Source organism: Pistacia vera, unplaced genomic scaffold (genome assembly GCF_008641045.1).
Source record: "Pistacia vera cultivar Batoury unplaced genomic scaffold, PisVer_v2 Contig545, whole genome shotgun sequence".
In the NCBI taxonomy this organism is placed as follows: domain Eukaryota; kingdom Viridiplantae; phylum Streptophyta; class Magnoliopsida; order Sapindales; family Anacardiaceae; genus Pistacia; species Pistacia vera.
In genome coordinates this window covers 682,332-692,686 of record NW_022196385.1, presented here as the reverse complement: position 1 = coordinate 692,686, position 10,355 = coordinate 682,332, and the positions used below count along the sequence as shown (strand labels likewise).

Sequence of the window (10,355 nt, the reverse complement as noted above, 5' to 3'; positions counted from 1 at the left end):
GTAAACGTCACTTACCGCTGGTTCCTCGTCCACTTTTTGGACGTCCAGCTACTTCTTTGGTATCATAGGTTTTTGTAGAAGAAGAATCATTCTTTTCAGGAGGTTTTGAAGAAAATGAAGGGCTACGTCCACAGCATTTCTTGATTTCTTCTCCCACTGAAAAGCCTGCCGACCCTTTTTGAGGAGCTCCTTTTTCATCCATTTGCCTTGAATAAAACTCTCTCAATTTAGGTTTTATGTGTTTTGAAAAGTTCATGAGAAGAAAAACCTTGCACGTCTACATACATATTTATAATTTCTCAATATAGGAATTCAGGAGTTCGAGAATCCAAATGAAAGTCAAATTTTCTCCGGCGTATGGCACATTATGAGCCAGTAACAGACAATTAAGCTTACAAATGTGGCCTTGAAAAGTCACAAATCTCAATTAAAAAACAAGGTCAAAACTTTCTTCACGTGGATCAAGATATAAAAACATTGAACTTAAGATGCCATTGCCGGCTAGCTTGTTTAAGTCGGTATATTTGACTTCTTCAACTTACATACAATGTGTACTTTCCCTTCAATTAAGAAAACCATACCATGTGTTCTTTCCCTTAAATTAAGAAAACTATCTGATTGTTCCTTGTATACTTCTTCTCCTAAATCCTTATTTAAAAACACAGTTTTCACATCTATTTGATGAAACTCTATATCATAATGAGTTACCATCGCCATAATAATCATAAAGGAGTAATTTGATGGGACCGGAGAAAATGTCTCATTGTAGTCAACACCATCCTTCTAAGTAAAATCTTTGACAATAAATTTAGCTTTGTATTGCTCAATATTACCAACTGAATCGCGTTTGGTCTTAAAGACCTATTCACACTCAACTGCTCTATAACCTTAAGGCAATTGGTAATATAACAAGATCTCATACTTCATTGTATTCCATTATGCAAAAACAAAGAACACAAAAACAAAAAACAAAAAAAAACAAAAAATTGGATTTTATTTTTAATTTTTAATATAAAATATAAAATTACAATTTTAATTACTCTCATTAACGAAGAGGGTGGAGGTTAATGAGAAATTAGACATCCTTTTAGAAACTGGTGTTTAAAAAAAAAAAAAAAAATTATTTTTGGTACTAGTATTTTTGGGACGGAAGTGTATAGATTACCCAAACAATTATAGCATGCTGCATGGTTTACTATTAAGCACAAGGGAGAATGACAATTCCCCACCCAAGGTTTGATTAAACGACACTTTCCCACCCTTAAATATTTTACTTTATAACGAAGGGTAGGAAAGTGTCATTTTGAAACCTGATGGGTGGGAAAGAGTCTTTTCACCAAACCTTGGGTGGGAACATGTCGTTCTCCCTAAGCATAATATCATATTTGGAAGACTTGATGTTAGAATAATATTCTTCCAATAACTACGGAGCAAAGATTTGACACACATAGTTTGGAGTTTAGAAAAATATTATCTGCTTTTCAGAATTCCCAGTTTTAATATTATTTGTAAACATCTTTGCCTTCACATGGTTTTGGAAGCCAAACCCACTTCTCATGTATCTTAGTTATATTTGAATATAATAGTGGCCTCATTCCAATGGCATAGTCTTAATTAACTCAACTAATATTGTGAATCACATATATATTTCATATTGTGGCCAAAATACTGGGACCTTTCGTTAATGTTGCTTCATGACTTAATTAACTCCTAAAGCCGAGTGGACCTAAGTATTAATTCCAAATTTAGGAAACTTTATGGTGCATTTCATACATGTTAGTGAAATCGAGTTGAGTCGAGTATCTGACTACTTGAACTCGACTCAATTGCTATAATACTATATTCAAGCCTGAAGAATCGTGTTCAAACTTGAACTCGGTACCTAAAATTAGAATTCAAGTTTGGATTCGAATTCAAGCTCTTATAATCAAGTTTTAATCGAGCTTTTTAAGCTTAATCGAGTTTAATTGAGCTAATCGAGCTTTTCAAGTCAAGTTATACCGTGATCGAACTCGACTCAAATAAGTATTCGAGCTACTTGAACTCAAGCTTGATTTTCACCCTAGTCACTCCAAACACAACTTAGAAATTAATAAGCTTCAAAGTAATGGCTTTATATTTATATATGTCCTTGTGCATAAACTACCCAGATACGCCTATGGTTAAGCATAATATCATTGAAAATTAATTTAAGATAATTATGAGCAATGACAAAACCAGAAAATTATGTTTTGGATCGTACAAGGAAGATCAAAGTATATGAAATCTTAAAATTTCTTTCTTCCAAGAAATAATAAAGCTTTCAACCAAGTCACCAACAACCTAACCGAAGATTACGTTTAATATAAAACAAATGAAAATCGACATAAACAAGACCAATACATTAATTTCTCAATATAGGAATTCAGGAGTTTTGAGTTAAAACGGCTATCGAACCAGCATATTTGCCCAATGACTTTGAGAATCCAAATGAATTACATTTACCCAGGCGTATCCGCGTATGACGGTATGACAGGTTATAATCCGGTGACAGACATGAGCGGCGGTAATATGGGAATTCAGGAGTTTTGACCGGATATTGGCCAACCTGCATATTCGCCCAGTGACTTTGAGAATCCAAATGAATACATTTTCCTAGGCGTGTGACACGTTATGAGCCAGTAACGGACACGAGCGGCGTCAATATAAAAATAGTTTATTGAATAAAATAAAAGGAGAAGTTTGACCGTCAAGAAAGGAATCAAGAGGGTAAAAACCACAGCCTGTAAAGTCTTTTTATGAGCCCCTCCGTAAAAAGTTAATGCTATTGGTACTAAAACCATACTCACGTACAATCTTACCCAACAAAACTTTGTTATTTCTCATGCAATTTTTGTAATTTAATTCAATGAATTGCGTCTAATAACATGTAGGGGGTGTTTGTCTAAACTTATAAGCTGGTCAAACTTGCTTATAAGCTCTAAAATTAAGCTGACCTGTTTGTTTATAATCTTTTTGAGCATATAAGTTGAGCTTATAAGCCAAAAAAAATAAGTTGGGGAGGGGGAGGTACTTTTTTTTTTTTTTTGGCTTATAAACACTCTGCTTATAAGCTAGTTTGACCAAGTATATTACCATATTATCCTTATTTAATTTTAAAATTCTATAGTATACCCTTGTTTAATGTAGTACCCATTTTAGTCATTTTATAATAAAATGTACTTATAAGCCACATTTTACCAAACACGTCAACTACTTATCAGTCACTTATAATTACTTTATTCAAACACTTAATTGCTTAAAATTTCAAATGCTTATAAGCTAAAATTAGCTTATAAGTACTTGTTGCTTATAAGCTAATTTTCATAAGCTCAGACAAACACCCCCGTAATGCTACGTATTATGTTATCATTACAAAAATAAAACCAAACCCAGTATGGTATTTCTTGGAATCTTGAATATGATGTTTACCCCTTATCAATAATTGTATCAATTCACACGTCTCTTTTCCATCAAGCAGTTCTGGTTAATGAGAAATGCAAAACAATAAATAAATAAGGCCGAACGACTTATACCTACCCAAGGTTTGGTGAAATGACTGATTGATATCTAAAAGGTTTTAAAATAATAAATATATACCTTTCGTAGTGAAAAAACTAGAATGCCATTTGAAAAATATTAGTCTTTTTTTAATAACTTTTAAACCCCTTAAGTTTATTAATTCCATCAAATACCCCCAGAAAAAAGTTTAAAAATTAATAAAAACACCCCCATCCACCCATGCTTGCCAGATTCCTGTGGCCACTGCCAGTTTATAGCCGAAATCTGTCACAAAGGTCTACGCCACCACCGTAAATGATCGGTAATTCACCGATCTGACATTTTCCGACCCCTTTTGTGGAGCTCCTTTTTCATCCATTTGCCTTAAATAAAACTCTCTCAATTTGGGTTTTCTGTGCTTTGATGACTTCCTGAGATGAAAAACCTTGCACCTCTATAAACATATTTAGAATTTCTCAATATAGGAATTCGGGAGTTTTGACGGCTATGCAACCGGCATATTGGCCAACCTGCATATTCGCCTAGTGACTTTGAGAATCCAAGGGTGCGTTTGGCTCCCTATTTTTATCTATATTTCCAATCATATTCTCCAAATAATATTTGGCACATTATTCCAGAAATACTACCTTATTTTTTAATTACTTTTAGACCCCATAAGGTTATTAATTTCACTAAATACCCCCTAAAAAAAGTTTAAAAATTAACAAAAAACCCCCATCAACCCATACTTGCAGATTCCGGCAACCACCGTCGGTGATAGCCGAAATCTGTACAACGGCCTACCTCCCGACCATAAATGGCCGGAAGTTCACCGATTTGGTTTTTTCCTGCCAGATCCGTTGACGGCCAAAGATGGCAGTCGTTTTGGCCTTTTACGGCCGTCGACGGCCACTATAGGCCATAGATCTACGTATCTGGCCAGAAAAGGCCATAAAGACGCGTTAGGCACAGATCCGCCACCACTACCGGAATGGCCGGAAAATTTTGTTACGGCACAGATCCGACCAATCTGTGCTGTAACAAAATTTTCCGGCCATTCCGGCGATGGTGGCTGGAATCTGGCACTGCAAGTGGTGGGGGTGTTTTTGTCATTTTATATATTAGGGTCTTTAATTAAATTAGTAAATCTAAGGGTTTTTTCATAAATTTTTAAAGTTTATCTCGTAATACTCTCCTATCCAACAATCCAATACTATCTCTAAAATCTTATCCAAAATACTAAACCAAACGCATCCCAAATGAATACATTTTCCCAGGCGTGTGACACGTTATGAGCCAGTAACAGACACGAGCGGCGTTAATATAAAAATAGTTTAACATAACAATGAAATTAATGGCAGGAAAAGTTCATATTGAATAAAATAAAAAGAGAAGCTTGACCGTCAAGGAAGGAATCAAGAGGGTAAAAATCACAGCATGTAAAGTCTTTTTATGAGCCCCTCTGTAAAAAGTTAATGCTATTGGTACTAAAACCATACTCGCGTACAATCTTACCCAACAAAATTAAGTCTTCCATTAATGCATAGTGATTCAAGAGAACATGAAACATTGTTACAAAAGCAAACCTTGTTTGAAATTACCAATGTAAGCAATAATAATATAAAACATAATTAAACAGCTTTGGGTTGTGATCATTTTCATGCATATGTTGCTCGACGTGAAGAACTTTCTGACACCACTACTTTTTTCCAAATAAAATTGCTAAACTTAATTCATTTTCTCGACGTGGATTGACGTGGGTTTTGAATTCTCAAACTTTAATCGGTATCTCTTTTACCACACATCAATTTATTAAATTCAGGTTATTTTTTATTTCATTTATTTTTATATTATCTTACAGTATATTCTATAAATTCTCTCTATGATCCTTTAAAGGGAAAATTTGATAGATATCTAAGGAGACAAAACCACATTACATGACCCTTAATAGCCTTTATATACGAGAAGATTTGATACAATTTATTTTAACTCTAGTCTAAATAAATATTGTTAATTTTTGTTGATGAAGAAGCCAGAAACGGTGACGTCTTGTGCTTCAGCTAATGCACGTATCCAAACGGTGCCGCATTGTTCAACCATCTAAGATCTAAGTCATTGATTATAAAGCTGATTCAATGTCTATTATTAAGCCACACATCCAACCATATAAAACAGTCTAAAAATTGGGTTTGCACAAAACACTTATTCTCTCTCCTGTATTCGACTTTTGCCATTGTTAGAGCTAAGATTCTTTGTTATACTTCTCTGCAAAATCTGTTGTAATCAAGTGAGAATTTCTTTGTAAATCACTCATAGAGGGTCTGTTTACTCTTGGGCTAGGGATACCAAGATAGAGTTTCTCCTTTGGTGAAAATTGCAGTTCTGTTTAGATTTACTAAGGGAGTTTGAGTGAAGTAAGGACTGAGTGAATCTTGATTGTGTTTGTAATTGGATCTGTGGAATCAATTAGTACAGAGAGCCCCATCAATTGTGGAGCTCAACGTGGACGTAGTCTATTCAAGAAATTGTTGAATAGGTGAACCATGGTATATTGTGTGTCTGATTTCTTTGTGGTTGCTTGGTTTGATCTTTGTGTTTGATTGATTAGATTTAAAACAGGTTTCTAATTAAAGAATCGTAACAATTTTCTTAAGTTACACAATTGTTTTGCAACTTTTGTTGTATACATATTAATGACGTTAATATCAAGTATGACATCACATTCTTAAAAGAAATATCTATCAATCTATTTTATATTATCAACCAAACATTGAAAATTAAAAATAGTTCATTCCACTGGAAAATGATAGTTGTACGTCCTGCTGATTTTCCTTGAGATGCAAGACTACAGGCTTCAACTTGCAATCATGGCAAAAAGTTTCCAGTCAAAATAGTCACGCTATTAGGTATTACTCTTGCACCCAATGATATCTTAATTAAATTTTAATTCTAGACCCTATAGTTCAAAATATATATATTTGTTCAAATGGTAACATAATATTTACATACGTTGAGAAATTTTAAATTTGTTTCAGTTACAGGCATTGGTTTGGGATTGTTGAGCATGTGTCTTTCAGGGTACATGTTATACCGATTTTTAAAGAACAGAAGATGCAAAATGCGAAAAGAGAAACTGTTTAAGCAAAGTGGTGGCTTCTTGCTTCAACAACGATTGTTAGACTATGGTTGTAGTGAAAGAGCAAAAATATTTACTGAAGAGGAGCTTCAGAAGGCGACAGACAACTACAATCAAAGTCGCTTTCTAGGTCAGGGAGGATTTGGTACTGTGTACAAAGGGATGTTACCAAATGGTAATGTAGTTGCTGTTAAAAGATCGACAGCAATTGATAAAAGTCAGATTTAGCAATTCATTAACGAAGTCGTCATTTTATCTCAAGTCAACCATCGAAACATTGTAAAGCTTCTCGGTTGTTGCTTGGAGACTGAAGTACCAGTCCTGGTATTTGAGTTCATCCCTAATGGAACACTTTCTCATCATATTCATCATCATCAACAAGAACAAGAACAAGAATATTCACTTTCATTGGACAATCGAATTAGAATCGCTTGTGAAGTTGCGGGAGCGTTGCTTATATGCATTCTGCAGCCTCGATTCCTATCTTCCATCGAGATATAAAATCTTCCAATATACTCCTGGATGAGAAGTATGGTGTAAAAATTTCTGATTTTGGGACTTCACGGTCAATTCCAAATGATAAAACTCACTTAACAACAGCAGTCCAAGGAACTTTGGGGTATTTAGATCCAGAATACTTTCAATCAAGCCAATTCACAGAGAAAAGTGATGTGTATAGCTTCGGAGTTGTGCTTGTAGAGCTTCTGACGGGTAAAACGCCGCTCTCCTATGCTAAAGCAGAAGAGAAAAACCTGGTGACATGCTTCATCTCGTTAGCAAAGGAGAACCAACTGCTTGAGATTTTGGATACAGGAGTAGCTAAAGAAGCTAGGGTGGAAGATATCCAATCTATTGCAGAGCTTGTGAAGAGATGTTTAAGATTGAAAGGGAAAAAGAGGCCTACCATGAAAGAGGTGGCTACCGAGCTTGAAGGGTTGATACTTGATAAAATCTCAAAGAAGCTTAGAAATCGACCAAGACCAAGAGCCTCAGCAAAGGAGAGGAGACATGTTGCATATGGAAACTCCTGAGGAAACCGAACAAGGATCAATTGAAGACAGCTCAGAATTTTCCTTACAATTGGATGAGTCCAAATCGCTTTAGAAGTCAGCTTATTGCAAACCATTTTTTCTACTTTATCTTTCTTTTAATATTGCACGTGGTCAAACTCATTTTTATGGAGTGGTTACTCAAACTTGTGACTTTATGATGGCCTAGTGTAGAGTAATAATGGGTTTGCTGGTTAGTTATCTACCTTAATGGATCTTGCTAGGTATTGTCCCAAAAATGGCCCTAACTGATCTTTGACAAGTAACAGTGGGCCTTTTATTGGATATGTAAGTTAATGGGTCTTGTAAAAAAAAAAAAAAAAAGTGGATGTCAATAAGAGACTGGTATTTTTTAAACTCTACCAAATTTCTTTCTAAATCTTAATATTAATTTTTAAAAGAATATATACAGTATTATCAAACTAATAATTATCAAGAAGGGTATTTATTATTTTCATATATTAAGCCCTCTATTTTTTCTAAAACAAAGTTTGAAATTATGTTTTTATGTTTAAAATATTTGAAGATATAGAAGATGGAACCAAACCATGGGAATAAAAGAATTACTGATTCCCAGTAAATATTCTTGCCTTAGGGTTTGATTAACCGGTATTTAAACTTGAGTGCTTTATTTTTTGATATAAAAGGGACAACTAAAAAAAGATTTTAAGACTTACTCATTGCTAATTGATAAGCGATGTAAAAAGTCCTCTACTTTTTGTCTTTCTTGATTGTTATGGAAGTTGAAGTTGATTTGAATAAAAATATTGCAAGAAATATATAATTTAAATTTTACCATAAAGAAAAATAGTGATTGAGTAAACTAAGAAAAAAAATAAGAATATTAGGTTAAATAAAAAATTTGGAAGGAAAAGTATTAAAGAGGGGCTAGTTTGGAATAAATTATAAAATATTTGTAAATTAAATTTTTAAAATGATTTTAAGTGATTATTTAAACCCCCCGAGGTTTGACCATATTCAGATAAACCGCTGTGGTACTAATAATTACCTCAACCTCCCTACAGAACTGGTAATTACTCTGAAACCCCGTCATTAGTGTGTTTTCTTTACTTTTAACCATAGAAAGGGTAAATAGGCTTAATACGCTCACCTGTTATGCCCATTAATTCAACCCACCCCTACTACTTTCATTTCATCTTTAACAATCCATAACACCCATGTTAAGATTAAAACTTTATTAAATTATGTAAAATATTACAATTTTTTATTAAAACATAGAAAAGAAACTAATAAATAAAAAATCTGACAAAACAAAAAATGAAAATGTCCGAAAAATGGAAAAAAGAAATCTAGAGTATTGAAAAGAAATAAAGAATAAGAAATATATGAAAAATAAAAAATAAAATGATGAAATTGGAAAACTTACTTTATAAAAATTAAATAAAAAATATTTTAACTTGGCAAATGTTTTTTAGATTTTTTTTTAAGGTTTTGTTAATACTTGTTTTTAATATTCTCAACATTTTTTAAAAGTTTTGTTTATTGAAGTATTTGTGATTTTAGGTTAAGGGTCTTGCTGAACCTTGCCATCAAAGGGATGCGATTGAAATATGGCTTTTGAGCATGCAAGTGTCTATGAGGACTCAAACTCCAAACCTTGTGGGAGCAAACCATCCGATTGAGCTCTAATGAGTAGTTAGTTTTACGAGTTTTAGACTTTAGTAGTTTTAAATGCATCAATCCTTAATAATTATAAAAATTCAGGTGCATGTTATTCTTTCCCTTTATTCTATTAAAATCAATTGAAGAAACTTCAGGACAGTGACGACACGAGCTTGAAAGTAATTTCCAGTACCACAAAGGTGATTTATCAGGTTAGAGAACTTCATGGGGTATAAACCTAGTTAGTAAATACGGTACAGCAAAAAAAGATACGAAAATTTTATGGGTATAATACGGTAAACGGTGAAAACTACATTTATAAAAATTCGGCTATAAAATTTAGATACGGAAAAAATACGGTACGGGTATATACGTATTTAATACGATATATTATCAATAATTCGTTTTAAAAAATACGACAATATCAATTATAGTTTTTAACACTTTTATGGACTATCTGATTAAAATTAATTAACATCTTTATAGACTATCTAATTAAAATTAATATAATATTTCAAATGGGAGTATTCAATTAACTAACATTAATCTTTTCTTTTCTTTGTGTTAACAAATTCCCAGCCCATGTCTTGTTCTAAGTTCTTTAAAAAGATATTTATTTATTTATTGGTTTGTGCAATAGAAACATAATTTCAGTGTTGAGATTGACACGTAGACTGAAATCCGCCACAAACGCAAAACACCTATGACCCATCTTAAAGACCCCCTCCCTCTCTCTTCTTCAATCAAATCATCTCTCAGTGTCTCTGTCTCACAACTCTCACCCACAAGGCCAACTGTTTCTTTCAGAGCTCCAAAAATGACATATGCGCTATTCTTTCTGCCAATATTTTCCCTTCCTCAAACTTATTCTTCTCCCTCAAACACAAACACAAACCCGTTAAAAATCTCAACCAGTTTGCCGTCGCCATTCGAGCTTCCTCTGATGACTCTGCTGGTTCTTGAGAAAAGCTGAAAACATGGAAGAACTGAGGAAGAAAAGCTGAAAATGTCGTCCGTCGAAGAACTGA

At 33.5% G+C, this 10,355-nt stretch overlaps 1 pseudogene; it reads left to right on the top strand.

Annotated features, from left to right (window-relative positions):
* The first annotated feature begins 6,062 nt into the window (after positions 1-6,062).
* On the top strand, positions 6,063-7,761 carry LOC116107657 (annotated as a pseudogene).
* Positions 7,762-10,355: the final 2,594 nt, after the last annotated feature.